The 15,178-nt window shown below is 39.2% G+C and overlaps 1 pseudogene; it reads left to right on the top strand.

Annotated features, from left to right (window-relative positions):
- The first annotated feature begins 10,491 nt into the window (after window positions 1–10,491).
- Window positions 10,492–14,866, top strand: LOC114404357 (annotated as a pseudogene).
- Window positions 14,867–15,178: the final 312 nt, after the last annotated feature.

Raw genomic sequence — 15,178 nt, 5'->3', positions numbered from 1 at the left:
ATCATTTGTACACCTCTAGTGATGTTGATTCACTGCGGGGTGCTACTTATAGGCTGGAGCAGAAGACCCTGACTGGCTTTGTGTCAGCCTTCGACATAAACTTTATTAGGGTTGGCTCGGGTGCGGAATGCCATTGATTCTTCCAAGGTTTTTCTCCAAAGGAGCTTGATGATTTTGGAGGAGAATGAACTATGGCACCAAGAGGCGGTGCAAAAGATTGCGTCTCTGGAAGCGGAGGTTGCCAAGTGAATGGTTACTGCTTGGACTCTTTGGCGAGTGGAGCACTCGAAGGTGTTCGATGCCACCGTTGCTTCTGCTAAGGTCGTAAGGACAAACTGTCAATTGTCTTTCAAGGTTGGCGGTGCCTTGGCCAAACTGTTGCGCACCTGGTTGGATGGTGATGACCTGTTTAAGCGCTGCAAGGGATTGTAGGTTGAAAAGCTGGACCTGGGTGCAAAGTGGAGAGCATGAAGACTAAGAAGGATGAGCTTGCCAAGAGGATTACTGAGTTAGAGGCCTGACTTACTGATTCAGAGTCCAAGCAGGTGGAGTCTGAGTTACGGGTGGCCAAGGAGAGGGAGGCCGACAAGGAGCTTGAAAAGGAGTTGCTCTTGTATAAGAAGGAGGTTGTGAAGTCGCATGAGAAAGGCTTTCAAAAGGCCGTCAGGCAAGGTAGTTTGTTTGCAAAGGACCTCGACTTGGGTCAGGATGTGAAGGATGACGTCCTACTTGATGAGGAGGTGATTGCTACTTAGGAGGAGGAAGAGGCTGTTGATGAAGGGCAGTGTGTTACAAAGCAAGGCGATGATCCCGTTGTCTAGGTTGCCTTTGTCTTTGTCTTTTTCTTTTTTGTTTTGGAATTTGGCTGCATAGGCCTTGTAACTATGACAATTTATTCTGTTTTTCTTCAATGCACAAGCTTTCCTTTGATGATGGATTTTGAACTGTGTATGTCTTGTGCGTATGTATGTATGTTGCCTTTGTCTTTACAACACTCCGTACTTGTGGTCGTATGAATAAGCTGTAGACAACGTGGGAAGCAAGACCTTGTTGATGTAGAAGTAGGACCGTGGTGGTCTTGTAAAGAGTGACGCAGAGTCATCTCAGGTTTGATTTCAACCTCATTAAAGGTCTTGTCACCCATATGGTAGGGCTTCCTTCTGTTTTGTGGAGCTTCTCCCCTTATGGTTGTGAGGAGTTATATTTGACTGGCCCCTATTTGAAGGAATTTCCTAACCAGTGTGGGGGTAGGTCGTTGGACTTGCTAAGTGTATCTTCTGATGGTTATGAGAAATGAGTGTAAGTTGCACCTGATTGAAGGTCTTGTCATGCAATCGGGTGGTGGATCACCCTGACCTGTAGAAGTACTCCCCTAATGGTTATGAGGAGTGAGTACGAGCTTCGACCTGATTAAAAGTCTTGCCAAATAGTGGGGTGGCAGTTCGCTTGGTGGACCTTAGACCATTGACGATGATCGTTGTAGCTGCTCCATGTGAGCGAACTAAGGGGATGCCTTGGGTTTGGTAGAGGTAGGTACCAAGGGCGGACCTTGGGTTTTGCAAGAGTGTGTATCAAAGGCGTACCTTGGGTTTTGATACCAAGGGTGGACCTTGAGTTTTGGTACCAAGGGCAGACCTTGGATTTTAGATAAGCTTGCATTCATGCACGTATAAAAGTTAGGAATATGAGAGATTGTCAAGGGTAGACCTTGCGTACCTTAAGTTCCCGTGGAGATGGTACTTTAGTAATGTGAGGCTTCCCCAAGGGTGGTCCTTAGGTTTGTCGAGCCTTGGACCAGGGACGTGTTTGTCCTGGGTTTTGTCAAGCCTTCGGAGCTGTGTTGAGGCATACCAAGGATAGGCCTTGGGTTTTGTAGACCTATGAGGATCACCCAGCACAAAGCTTTGAGTTGGATGAGTCTTGTATGCAGCATAGGTGTTGAGCTCTTGCATACATGACATTCGTCGTGGTTGGCATGTACTGGAGATGAACTGGCTTGCTCTTGCATACGCGCATCTTACAAAGTGGTAGGTGTTGGAGACTTGATGGTATGAATTAGTGGGACTCACTAAGGGAAGACCTTGGGTTTTGCAAGCCCTGTAGAGGATTGACCAGGGACGCACTAGAGATGTGGTGATATGCTCTTGCATATATGCCACTCATCATGGGTGACATATACTAGAGTTGTAGTAGGATGCTCGTGCGCACATGTCGTGGGTGGCATGTACTAGAGGCTTAGTAGTATGTTTTTGCATATATGCCACTCGCCGTGGGTGACACACACTAGAGACATAGTGTTATGCTCTTGCATGTGCGTCACTCGATGTGGGTGACACACACTGAAGACATAGTGTTATGATCTTGCGTGTGTGTCACTCGTTGTGGGTAGCACACACTAGAGTCTTAAGGATAATATGCTCTTGCATGTATGTCACTCACCGTGGGTGTCATACACTAGAGACTTAGTAGGATGCTCGTGCGCACATGTCGGGGATGACACGTATTGAAGGCTTAATAGGATGTTCGTGTGCACATGCCACTCGGTGTGGGTGACATGTACTAGAGTCATAGATGGTACGCTCTTGTGTGTGTGTAACTCGTCGTGGGTGGCACACACTAGAGCCATGATAGTCATATGCTCTTGCAGGCATGCCACTTGTCGTGGGTGGCACACACTGAAGGCTTGGTAGGGTGCTCGTGCGCATATGTCACTCGTCGTGGGTGACATGTACTAGAGTCACCGTCGTGATACGCTCTTGCATGTGTGTCACTCACTGTGGGTGGCATGTACTGGAGTCACCATTGTGATATGCTCTTGCATTCGTGTCCCTCGCCGTGCGTGGCACACACTGGAGTAGTAATGCTAGAAGAAGAGCTCACCAAGGGCAGACCTTGGGTTTTAAGAGTCTCATAGGTACGACTATAGATGTTTTTGTTTTGATAAGAAAGATGCGAGAATGAAGGGATGCAAAATTTTAATCAATGTATATAATTGACTACAAATTCCCTTGTTACCCCAGATGAGTCTCATTAAAAACCCTTCAAGTCAAAACCCTAGATTTTGTATTTTTGGGACAAAAGACTTGAGTAGGGAAAAAAGTACGATATTGGGTTCAGAGTGTAGGTCAGCTAAAATAGAACTTCAGGTGGGTGGTATTCCATGTTCGTGGGATTGCTTTACCATCTAGCTCTTGTAGTTGGTACGCTCTGTTGTCGAGGTTGGTTGTGACCCAGAAGGGACCTTCCCAAATGGGGCCAAGCTTTCCCACTCGGGGATTTTTTCTGGCTTCACCTTAGACTCTCTATACGAGGTCGCCGGGTTGAAAGGCTCGTGGTTGAACCTTTGTATTGTATCTTCTGGCCGCTCGAAGTTTGGTAGCTTCCTCCTTAATACTTGCCATTTCGCGAACTTCTTTGGTGGTTTCAAGTTCTATCCTCATATTCTCTTCATTTTGATATTGTTGAAATAGTAGTCTCCTTGTCAACGATTCCCTGACTTCTACGGGGATCATGACGTCTGTGTCATATGTGAGTCGGTAAGGAGTTTCGTTGGTGGTTGTCTAGGGTGTGCAATGGTACGCCCAGAGTATGTTGTGGAGTTCTTCTTTCCTTAGGCCCTTAGACTTGTCGAGCCTAGTTTGCAAGGCCCTGAGGATGACTATGTTAGCTGCCTCTGACTGTCCGTTAGTTTAGGTATGCTCGATAGAGGTGACTAGGTGCTTGATGCCTAGCCTTGTCAAGAAGTCTTCATAAGTCTGAGCTTTGAATTGGGTGTCGTTGTCCGTGACAATGGCGTATGAGAGGTCGTACCTGTAGATCAAGTGCTTTCAGGTGAATTTTTCCACCTTGTTGGTCGTAATGTCCCGAAGTGGTCTTGATTCTATCCACTTGGTGAAGTAGTCAATTGCGACTAGTAAGTATGTGACAGCTCCTGGGGCTTTTGGCAGCGGTCCTAGTATGTCCATTCCCCACATGGCAAAGGGCCAATGAGAGCTCAGGCTTAAGGTTATCAGGTGGAGTATGTGGCATATCTGCAAACTATTGACATCGTCTGCATCTCCTGGTGAAGTCAAGGGCGTCTGCCTTCAGTGTTGGCTAGTAGTAGCCTGCTCGTGTGACATCCTGGAATTTCTACTTGGAATTGGTAGAAGTATGTACATTGGGGGAGAAATACGCGGGTTAGACTAATTAACGAAGAGTAACCCATAACCGGACGGTTATAGATTAATTCGTAATTAATTAGTCTAAAAATTATCGTTTTGTGTGCAACTTAAAATTTAACAAAACCAACCTCTGAACCATGCTCAGGGTCTCATTCTGAGCGTTTTGATATATATATTGCATACTTTCGAAAACGGGCCCCGACGAGTGCAGAGAAACGCGAGGAACTAGAACCAGAGAGGCGACACGCAAACCGAGGCTGGATTTCAGCATCCAAAAAGGTCCAGTTTTTTTTCTCCTTTATGGCTGAGTATGTGGTCAAATCAAAGGAAAAGGTGGGCCTTTTTTGCTCCAATTAAAAGAGGACATGTGGATTTGCTTTTTGAAAAGAAAAAACATTTTTTTTATAAAAAGCCAAATCTCTCTCTTTTTTTTCATAAACTTCTAGCAGTTCCTCTTTCTCCCTCCACGTTGCTTTTTCTTCCTCTTCTTCTCCACCATTGTTGTCTATCTTGAAGCTCCAAATTCCCCTTCATTTCCACCCCAAATTGCAAGGAAAAATTATTTCTTCTCCACCATTGTTGTCTATCTTGAAGCTCCAAATTCCCCTTCATTTCCACCCCAAATTGCAAGGAAAAATTATTTTCGGAGTCTAGGAGCCTACCTTTACTTCGTGGGACCTTCAATTTCAGGTAAGGGTGGACTTCTTCTCACTTGAAATCTGTGGGTGTTGGGTTTTTGGGAGCTATAATGGGTAGTTCTACTAGGTTATTGCTTTAGGGTAGTTGTTTGTGAAGGAAATTGTGGAAATTATGCTAAACTTGACATGTTTGATGTAAGCAAAACTACCCATGTTGATTTAGGATTTAATAATGATGCTTTGAGATATATGTATGCTTAAAATGTAGATAGAAAACTGGTAGAGAGGATGGGGAGAGTTAACTTAGAGTTAAATGTGAGAATGGTAGTGTTGTAGGTGGAAAAGTGTGAGATTTTGAGGGTTAGAAAGTCAAATTTGGGGTTAGTGAAAATTTGAGTCTAAGGTGAGTTGATTCTAGTTTAGAATGTCAATTAGGACTTGTAGAAAAGCTTGGTCATAGCAAATGAGGAAAATGAGTGACAAATGTGAAAGAAAATAACCATTTATAGGGTAAATTGGGTGTTGAGAGGTCAAATTTTGAATAGGTGGAGATTTCACCTTAAAATCAGTTTGAGCAAGTCTAAATCAATGTTATAGACTTGATGAAGATGAGAGTTTATCCCAAAATTACTCAATTTTCATTTTCACCTTTCAAACCTTGAAAATTCACTAAATTGGTGGGTTTTGGATACCCATGTTTTGCTTCACCTTGGTTTGAAGTTTGTTTTTGGCTTGAACATGATTTATGCATGGTTTAGGACTTGTAGGATCCAATTTAAGTGAAATTGGATGCATGAAAGCTAGATTTCGAAATCTGCAAAATTATGCAGAAAAAGCTGTCAAATTGTGCAGCAAATTTGCCAATTATGCAGAAAAAAATGGTTGAGTAGTGTTGATTTTTGCTGTCACGGGAAAGGTAGCGTATCTCGTGTTCTAGACATACTTTAGCAGATACCAACGGTCAGAACTTAGATTTCTGTATCAGGAACCCTCAGTTAAATTTTCAAGGCGATCCAATGGTTAACGAATCAGAACGAATCAGAACGAAGAGGATGTTACTGAGGTATGCGAGTAGGAAAAACTGTGGAATTCGAATGAATCTTGTGCAAAGATTTATGCCTCCACTCTGTTTTTCTTGGTTTAAGGTAGTTTCATGACAAATGGAATTGAATTGTTTGGATATTGTGAAAGCTTGGCGGGGTTGATGGGGACCCGGGCTGAGAGGAACAAGGAGAAGGCTACGTGCATGCACGGGAGCTAAATTTAAAGGTGGGCAACTGGCGATGGTGTGCTTATGCCTGGCTTGTGGAAATGGGATAGTTGATTTGTGCCATCGCCCGATCGCCACCTAGTACCACATATGACGGGTGCCCCATAATCCAATAAGCTTGGTGTGAGAAAGCATGGAAGAGTCAGTCTTCCTACTTTTATTTGTTGACCACAGAGTGGTACCTGGAGATATGTCGCGGGGTCAGGAGACCTTGGGGACGTCAGGTGGGGTGCTATTGCCCAAAACCAAGCTTGGCCAATCCCGACCCAGCCCGGGCATAGTCAGTCAGTGAGAACCTGTGATGTACCTAAGCAGGCGAGCTCCTGACAGTCAACCAATAAAAGAACAAAAGTCCACGAAGCAAGGAGGCTTGTGTGGCGGCTGACCAACTATCTATTTTGTGTTATATCTGAAAAATCCCCTCTGGTAATCAATTACCATTCGTGGGTAATCGATTACAGGGTCTAAAAATTGAAACAGGACGTTCAGTAGCCTTTGGTAATCGATTACCAATTGTGTGTAATCGATTACACAGTGTTATATGCTATTGGTAATCGATTACCATTTATGTGTAATCGATTACACAGTGTAACTTTTAGGTTCCAATGTGCAAAGGCTGTGGTAATTCGTTTTTGGGCACTGGTAATCGATTACTTACTTTGGTAATCGATTACCAGAGAGGAAATCCCTTGAAAAAGACATTTTGACTATGCGTAGTCGTTATGGGACGCATCGTAGTGTTACCTGTGTAGTTAGATTTCTTGTGAAAGAGTCTACCCTTTTTCTTTTATCTCTTGTAGATCGCGATGGCAGCGCAGTTGATCCATGATCGCGTTGTGATGGAGTGCCTAGAGGGTGTTTGGGAGACCCTCGAAGGCAATGAGAGGTGCCGATTCCGTGGCACAATTCGACTCACTGCTACTTCGCTAGTACATCCGGAGCAACCCGCACGCACACTTTAGCAGCCTGTGGAGTGGATACTACCTACACCTACTCCATATCGACTAGTTGAGTCGGTTCAAGTGATAGATGTGTCATCCTCTGAAGAGGATCTTGAAGAGGACCCAGAGGAGTTACCTCCTGAACCTGCTGTGGATGCCCCTGACTTCCCAGAGGATGATGAGGACCCATTCCCTGATGTTGATTCTCCAGAGGATATTATGTCAGCATCTGAGGCAGACTCTACAGAGGAGAGTGGCCCTGGAGGGACAACGAATAGTGACGACTCTTCATCATAGTAGACGACTCCTTAGATTAGGCGTACATACTTTTTGTGGGTGAGTGTATCTAGTTCAGACTGCTAGGTTTACTCTTTTGATTTTTGGGTGGGTAGACCTCTTGTATAGAAATTTTGATGATTGTATATATTGTGGCTGAAGCCACCACAATTGTTACCTTTGCTCTGGATGTCACTGTGCTATTTTGCAAACTCCCATATTTTAGACAGTTTTTGATGATGGAAACAATTATGTTTTATCTTGTTATTTGAAAAAGAAATGTTAACGAACTTTATTTGAAAAGAGTTTACCGACCGCACCTTATTATCTTTCACGTGACAACCTAAAATGATGGCTGGTATATTTTTGAAAGAGAAAAATAGTTTGGAGGTTATGAGTGATAAAAAAGAAATGAATCTGAATAGAGTTGTGAACTGACAATTCAGGACTCTATAGTGATAATTTTCCTTCTGAATTTAATTACCGTGAAATGAATAACAGTGCGAGAATAAAAAAGAGAGAGAAAAGAAAAAAAAAATTCCCATGGTTTCTACGATCTGATTTATTACTATTAAACCAGTCATTATTTAGGGACGCCACAGCTCGCACCGTTTTGGTGGCTAGGGAGCGTCCTCTGGTGTAGAGTCCATAGATTCCTTCGTGAAGTTCTCTCATGACGTAGTTTGCATGTTGGTTGTTTAGGCATTTGAGTAGGGGTGTTGTCAACCCCTTTTGAATAGCTCGCCATCAAGGACGACTTAGCAGTTGGTCTTCCGTCTAAGGCGTCGGGCTTCGTCCTCATTCATTGGTAGGACCCCCCCCCCCCCCGTATTAAGAAGTTTTTATAAGGGGTCATCCGGTTTGGTTTTCTCCTTTTCTTTAGTCATAATTTCCTTAGCATCTGTGGTGACAGTTTGGAGTGTCTCTTGGATGATGGTCTTAAGGTGCCCAACCTGCTTGTTGTTGGCTAGCTTGGAGGGTAGATCCGCTTAGGTGTTGCTTTCCCTGGGATGTAATACATTTCAAAACATTCAAAATTGTCAATGAGAGACTTCGCCATGTGAAATTACTTGAGCAGCACTGTTTCCTTGGTCTGGTAGCCATGTAGGATGCCACATAGGATTTGTGGGTCCTGAACAGTACATAAGCCCCCCAAGCTGGTTTGTGGGCGAAAGAGGTTGTCCAATACTGAAAGAGTTTTATCCCGTGTCGAGGGAGCCTGTCTGATGTCAAGAATGGTAATCTTGACAAGCAGAGGGTGACAAGTTTGTCAAACCCCCCAAGTGTGGACGAGCTTTGTCCATAAAATTTACCTTTGGCCATAAAATTTCTTAACATAACCTTAATCACCACCAATATGAATAATTATCATTATTGTCATCATTATCATAACTATTATTGATCATTATTAGCATTATCATTGTTATAAGTATTTAGAAATTTTTAATATCTCTAAACAATATTTTTTCCGATATGGTTCCTAAAACTTATATTTGTTTTTTAATTGAGTATTTGTCATTAATTTTCCTTAACAAAGTTAAATGAAAGGATCCAATTAACAAAATAAATATAGGTTCAAAGACTCTATTTTTTTAAAAAAAGTTCAATAAACCTAATTAAAAATTATCAAATAATCAAGGACTTACAAATTAATTTAACCTTTTTTATCACCCAAGCTACTAAAGTGGAACTTTAATCTTGATTAGAAAATAGGATAAAATGTGTTTGAAGTCTTTTAAGATTTGATTTGAATTGATTTTAGTCCTTATTACCTTCATTTCAAAATAAGTATCACATTTAGTTTTTCAATGTAATCTTAATTTTTTCCACCAATACCCCTAATAAATGTTACTTTAGTTTTTTAATATAATATTAATACTAATATTTTTCTTCTATTTAATAAAGTTAGTTTTGTAAAACTATCATTCTATTTTATCTATTTATTATTTTGTCTTTGTCTATATAAAATAATCTAGAATAACACTTATTTAGGAACATACATTTTAAAAATGGTGGTTTTGGTTCTTATATTTTTTTTAATTATAGTAGATTTAGTCAAATTAAAATGTAATATTCAAAAACCAAATTCATCACTTTTAAAAAAGAAGAGGGATTAAGAAGCTTACAAAGAGATTGAGAACTAAAACTACTTTAAAAAAAAGGAATTAAAATCAATTTCAATCAAATTATAAGAGACTTAAGATACATTTTATTCTAGGAAACAATATTACTTCTGGACTTTTAAACAAGAAACAAATAATAAATTAATTAAGATAAATTGAATAGTTAATTTAATTATTTTTAATCAATAATATTATAAATTTATATTTATTCTAAAAATGTTTATCAAACTAAGTAATATCTGGTTTTATATTTGTTTGGTGAAAATGCTTAGCTAACTCTATGCATTAAACAAAAAAAAGAAAATTTTCTTTCAATTTTTTCGATTTTTCCATTCCATTTTATTGTTTGGGAATTATTTTTCCTTAATTCTTTTCATTCTATCAATGGAGAATCTATAAGAATTCTCAAATCCATATCATTTCATTTTTAAAAATTTCATTGTAATGGAAATAAGAAAGACTAATATTCCTTTGGAAATATTACCCGAATGATATTTCTTCTCTTATAGGTAATAAGTATATTATTTGTAATTCAATAGAACAAATTTCTTATATTGTTATTAGTTCAATAAATATATTTATTTACATAAAAAATAATAAAAGGAGATCTATCTTAAATTCTTGTATATGAAATTTGATTCTCGTGAATGAAACAAAACATAAAAAAAGATCATGAGTAACTTGATGATGCTATTGCCATTATTAATAGTTTAATAATTATTCCTTAAAATAAATAGTTCAATAACTATATCTACTTACAAAGAAAATAAAATGAGCGACTTATATTTTTTATTAGCTTTAATGATTAATCTTTATAAAAAATTACTAAAAATATTTAATGATACGTCATTTTTCAATTATGTTTCTTTCCTTTACTAAACTCGAATCAAATACAAAAATAAATTGTTTGAGTGCCGAAAGTCCGAAACTTATTATTTGACTTCAAAATAAGTTATTGCTTTTATAATATTAAGGATATGATAAAAAAAATAAACTAATAGATAAAAAAAAGTACTTAGAAAACATTTTTTCAAGAACGTTAAAGGTAAAGTTTAGATGGAGGCAATCGTGTATTTTTACTGTAACCAACCAAGACCGAGTACTATCAGCGTGTTGCACATTTTGGTTATCTTTAGCAGAGTGTTGAAGATAACGAACGAATAGTGCCATTACTGTAACCAACCATGGTTTCCGTCTTCAACGAGATCCTATTCCCGCCGAACCAAACCCTTCTTCGTCCCTCCCTCCATTCCCCAACCTCTTTCTTCACCTCTCCCACTCGAAAATTCCCTCGCTCTCGCCCTAACCCTATTCTACGCTGCTCCATTGCGGAGGAATCCACCGCGTCTCCGCCCAAAACCAGAGACTCCGCCCCCGTGGACTGCGTCGTCGTCGGCGGAGGCGTCAGCGGCCTCTGCATCGCCCAGGCCCTCGCCACCAAACACGCCAATGCCAACGTCGTCGTCACGGAGGCCCGAGACCGCGTCGGCGGCAACATCACCACGATGGAGAGGGACGGATACCTCTGGGAAGAAGGCCCCAACAGCTTCCAGCCTTCTGATCCAATGCTCACCATGGTGGTATGTGATGTTTCTTTCGCGGAATTCGGTTTTGAGCCTAACTTGACCCTAAAAGTTAATTCGGGTTCAATAGGTCAATTATTTGTATTATCATTTCAAAATTATCTTTTTTTATCTCTTTATCCACTTAATTGTTTCTCATTGATGTTTGCAGAGAGAATAATTAAGTAAAAATATGTAGGGAAAAAAAATAATTAATGCATCTAAAAGTTAGAAATTGATCTTATAAAAATGGACAAACAAATTTCTGAAAATTATCTTTTATTTAGGGATAGAGGGAGTAGCTCATAGGATAAGGGTTACTTCCACTTACTATTTTGGTCATATTATTACTGATGTGGGATCTGCAACACAATTCAATGTCTTTGTTTGAGTGAGAAATGCTAGGAACAAAGTAGTACTTTCTAACACAACATTATACCATTGAGTGTTGTCTGAAATTTATTGGAAATTACAAATTTTCATTGGTCCCACTACTTACTTAATGAGTCTTTATCATTATTTTGTAGTTTTCAATAATTTTTAACTATTAGTAGAGTGTCTAGTAAAAATAGTGTGTCTCTAGCACTCCTCGCAGTTGAATTGTTGGTAATGTAGTTTTGGTTTTTGCATTTGGCAGGTGGACAGTGGTTTAAAGGATGAGCTTGTTTTGGGGGATCCTGATGCACCTCGGTTTGTGTTGTGGAACAGGAAGTTGAGGCCGGTGCCCGGGAAGCTGACTGATTTGCCTTTCTTTGACTTGATGAGCATTGGTGGCAAAATCAGGGCTGGCTTTGGTGCGCTTGGAATTCGGCCTCCTCCTCCAGTGTGTCCTCTTTCCTTTCTTTGATTTTGTTTGTCAAATGCAATGTCCGGAAGGATAAAGGGCAACTGTTCTTAATTTTGTTTTCTCATGGAATATAATGTTGACAAAGGTGACAGGGTCATGAGGAATCGGTTGAAGAGTTTGTTCGTCGGAACCTTGGTGATGAGGTTTTTGAACGGTTGATAGAGCCTTTTTGTTCAGGTTGGAGCATTGACTTGTTTGCTCTCTTTTTTGTTATTCTTGTTAACCTCTAACCAACCTTCTATTATTATGTGTTACTTTTTGACCCAGGGATATTCAGTTTTTAGCCATTAAAATGTAATCCATCATGATGGCTGACTAATAGCTCAATTGAATAAGACATTTATAGACTCCTGAAAGAATGTTTCATATTCATTGTCTAACTTGTCTTTTGAAAACCCTCTGATTTATATTGCATATAAGGGAAAAGTTTTTCTTAATTAATGACTATATTTCTATGTTCATAATGACACTTGAATCTGTGACAGATCTGGAAATTTTAAGTAAAGGGCACAATACTTGTATATTTAAAATTGTGGGAGCATTACTAATATTATGGGTTAACTTTTTGTACTGCATTTTCAAATTATTGGGTTAATTTAGTATTATACATGTATATTATATTAAGAAAAATTAAAAATCCTGTGGAGGCAGCTTCCCCCAAACATCACAACATAGATCCTGCCTTGAATTATTGTAATTGACCACTTTTTGGTGCAGTTCAGTATCTTTTTTATTATTATGTAGTGCTCCTTTAATCCACATGTAAAACTCAACCAAATACATGATTTTCCTGTTTGGGAGTTTGTTAGGGCCAGGGGAAGGAGAATAACTTGTGAAGAAACAAGTCCAATATGTCCTAGTTCATCATGGTTCATAGCATGTGGTGGTTTTGACATGTTAGAACACTTAAAACTTGAGTTAGCACATTAGCAAGTAATATCAACAAAAGCACCATTTTCTCTCTTCCCTCTGTTCCTCTTATAAATGTTATTGAAGTATATTTACAAATAAATAAACCATTGGACAAGCACATGCAAATTTTATATAAGTCAGCTGCAATGCCCCATAAAAGACTTGAGTGTGTCCTATACTATGCTTTCTTTTTTATGTAATCAGTGATAAGCTTACTTCATCTAGCTTTCTCTCCTATTATGAATTTTCTTCTGTTTTTCAGCAGTCTTTTTTATTGAAAATTCTGTTGCTTACCTGAATTTTGTTATATAGGGGTCTATGCAGGCGATCCTTCAAAATTAAGTATGAAAGCAGCATTCGGGAAAGTTTGGAAGCTGGAAAAAAATGGTGGTAGCATTATTGGTGGAACTTTCAAAGCAATACAAGAGAGAAATGGAGCTTCAAAACCACCTCGAGATCCGTAATAATATATTTGCTCTGGATTTTTGCCATAATTTATTGAGTATTTCACTAATTCAATTAATCATGTAGGCGTCTGCCAAAACCAAAAGGTCAGACTGTTGGATCTTTCCGGAAGGGACTTACCATGTTGCCTGATGCAATTTCTGCCAGGTACTACATGTTGCCTAATACCAATGTCCTAGTTAAGTTTCTCCTATTCTCCAGATTGATGATCCTAGCCAATTGTGATCCTGTTAACAGACTAGGCAACAAAGTAAAGTTATCTTGGAAGCTTTCAAGTATTAGTAAACTGGATAGTGGAGAGTACAGTTTGACATATGAAACACCAGAAGGAGTGGTTTCTTTGCAGTGCAAAACTGTTGTCCTGACCATTCCTTCCTATGTTGCTAGTACATTGCTGCGTCCTCTGTCTGTAAGTTTCTTTCTCAAAAGAGGATTATATCATTTATTTATGTTAATTAATAACTGTTTTATCTGTGGAATCTTTTTAACTTGGGCCATATGTTAGTTTTCTTTGCGTGCCTTGGCACATGTATGTGCATATGCTTTTGTTCCTACAGTTGCATATGTCTCTGTTTATTATCCTCTGAATTTTTCAGAGACAAAATTGACTTCCTGTGCATCCCACCCACACTTGCACATAGTGCAAAGAAAAGCACAACTAAGCCCTGGTATACTTTTTTCCAGGCCTCAATTTCATTGCAAGAGTTACCATATTTCCTAAAACCTATATTATCATTTGAAAATTTACAAAAATATGGACAATTTTGTGCCTTTTCCATTAACAAAGTATCAGCTGATCGACCATAGACATTTTTCAGAATCAAGCTAGAGAGACATTTTTCAGGATCAAACAAGAGAGTAGGCATTTTTCATAATCAAACTAAGTAGAGCAGGACACGACCATAGTGTACATGCTGTGAAATTTATTGTCTTCGATGCTGAATAAACCAGTCTCCTTATATCAAAATTCCTTGTTTATTTTTTCCTGATTAAATTTAGAATGCCTTGTAATTTGTAAACTTTTTAGGGTATGGTATCCCACTGGTCTCTTTCTAAAGCAGGGGTTTAAGGACATGTCATCCCCTGTGCAGGCTTTTCTTTGAGTCATATTACAAAAAATGCATGTAAAAAATTAGTTGTTTGGAAATGGCCAAAATTTTGGCATGATAATCCTGAATGTAAACGTTGAGGGCTGTTATTCACGACAACCTTTTACTATCTCTTGCAGGCTGCTGCTGCAGATGCACTTTCAAAGTTTTATTACCCTCCAGTTGCTGCAGTTTCCATATCCTATCCAAAAGAAGCTATTAGATCAGAATGCTTGATAGATGGTGAGTTGAAGGGTTTGGTCAATTGCATCCACGTAGCCAGGAGTGGAAACATTAGGTGAGTATTGATTTTAATAAAGAAAAATTGGAGGCTTTCAACACAGTAAGTTCCACGTGTTTTTAATTATTACCATTCATGTTAGAACTGGGGACTGTGGAGTGCTTTCTAGTGCTATGACTTGTTTGATAACAAGAACATATTTGTGGGTTTGGCAGGAACTATATACAGCTCATCACTATTCCCCAACCGAGCACCACCTGGAAGGGTTCTACTCTTGAATTACATTGGAGGAGCAACTAATACTGGAATTTTATCGAAGGTGTGATATTTATATGATACATGAACAGTTAACGTAGATGCAGTTGGTTGAGCTGTTATGGTGTCCAATATGGTGAACATGAACTAGTTTTCTGGGAAACTTCAAGGATTTTGTAAAGAGCTATTAATCATTTTCACAAGCTGGTTATTTGGGTGTTTTAAACAACTCTGGTCCAATGGCATTGTTTCAAATGTTTACACTCTTATGCATAAATAATAAAATATTGAGATTTTTTGTTTCTTCAGAGAGCATTTGATATCCTAGAAGAGTACTGTCGGCCTTTCATTCTGCATTATTTTTTATGATTGGTGGTTCTGGGTTTTAGTCATCATC

Source organism: Glycine soja, unplaced genomic scaffold, assembly GCF_004193775.1.
Source record: "Glycine soja cultivar W05 unplaced genomic scaffold, ASM419377v2 tig00024776_1_pilon, whole genome shotgun sequence".
NCBI classification, from domain to species: Eukaryota; Viridiplantae; Streptophyta; class Magnoliopsida; order Fabales; family Fabaceae; genus Glycine; species Glycine soja.
The sequence above is the reverse complement of the archived record's forward strand: the minus strand, read 5'-3'. Positions and strand labels throughout refer to the sequence as shown.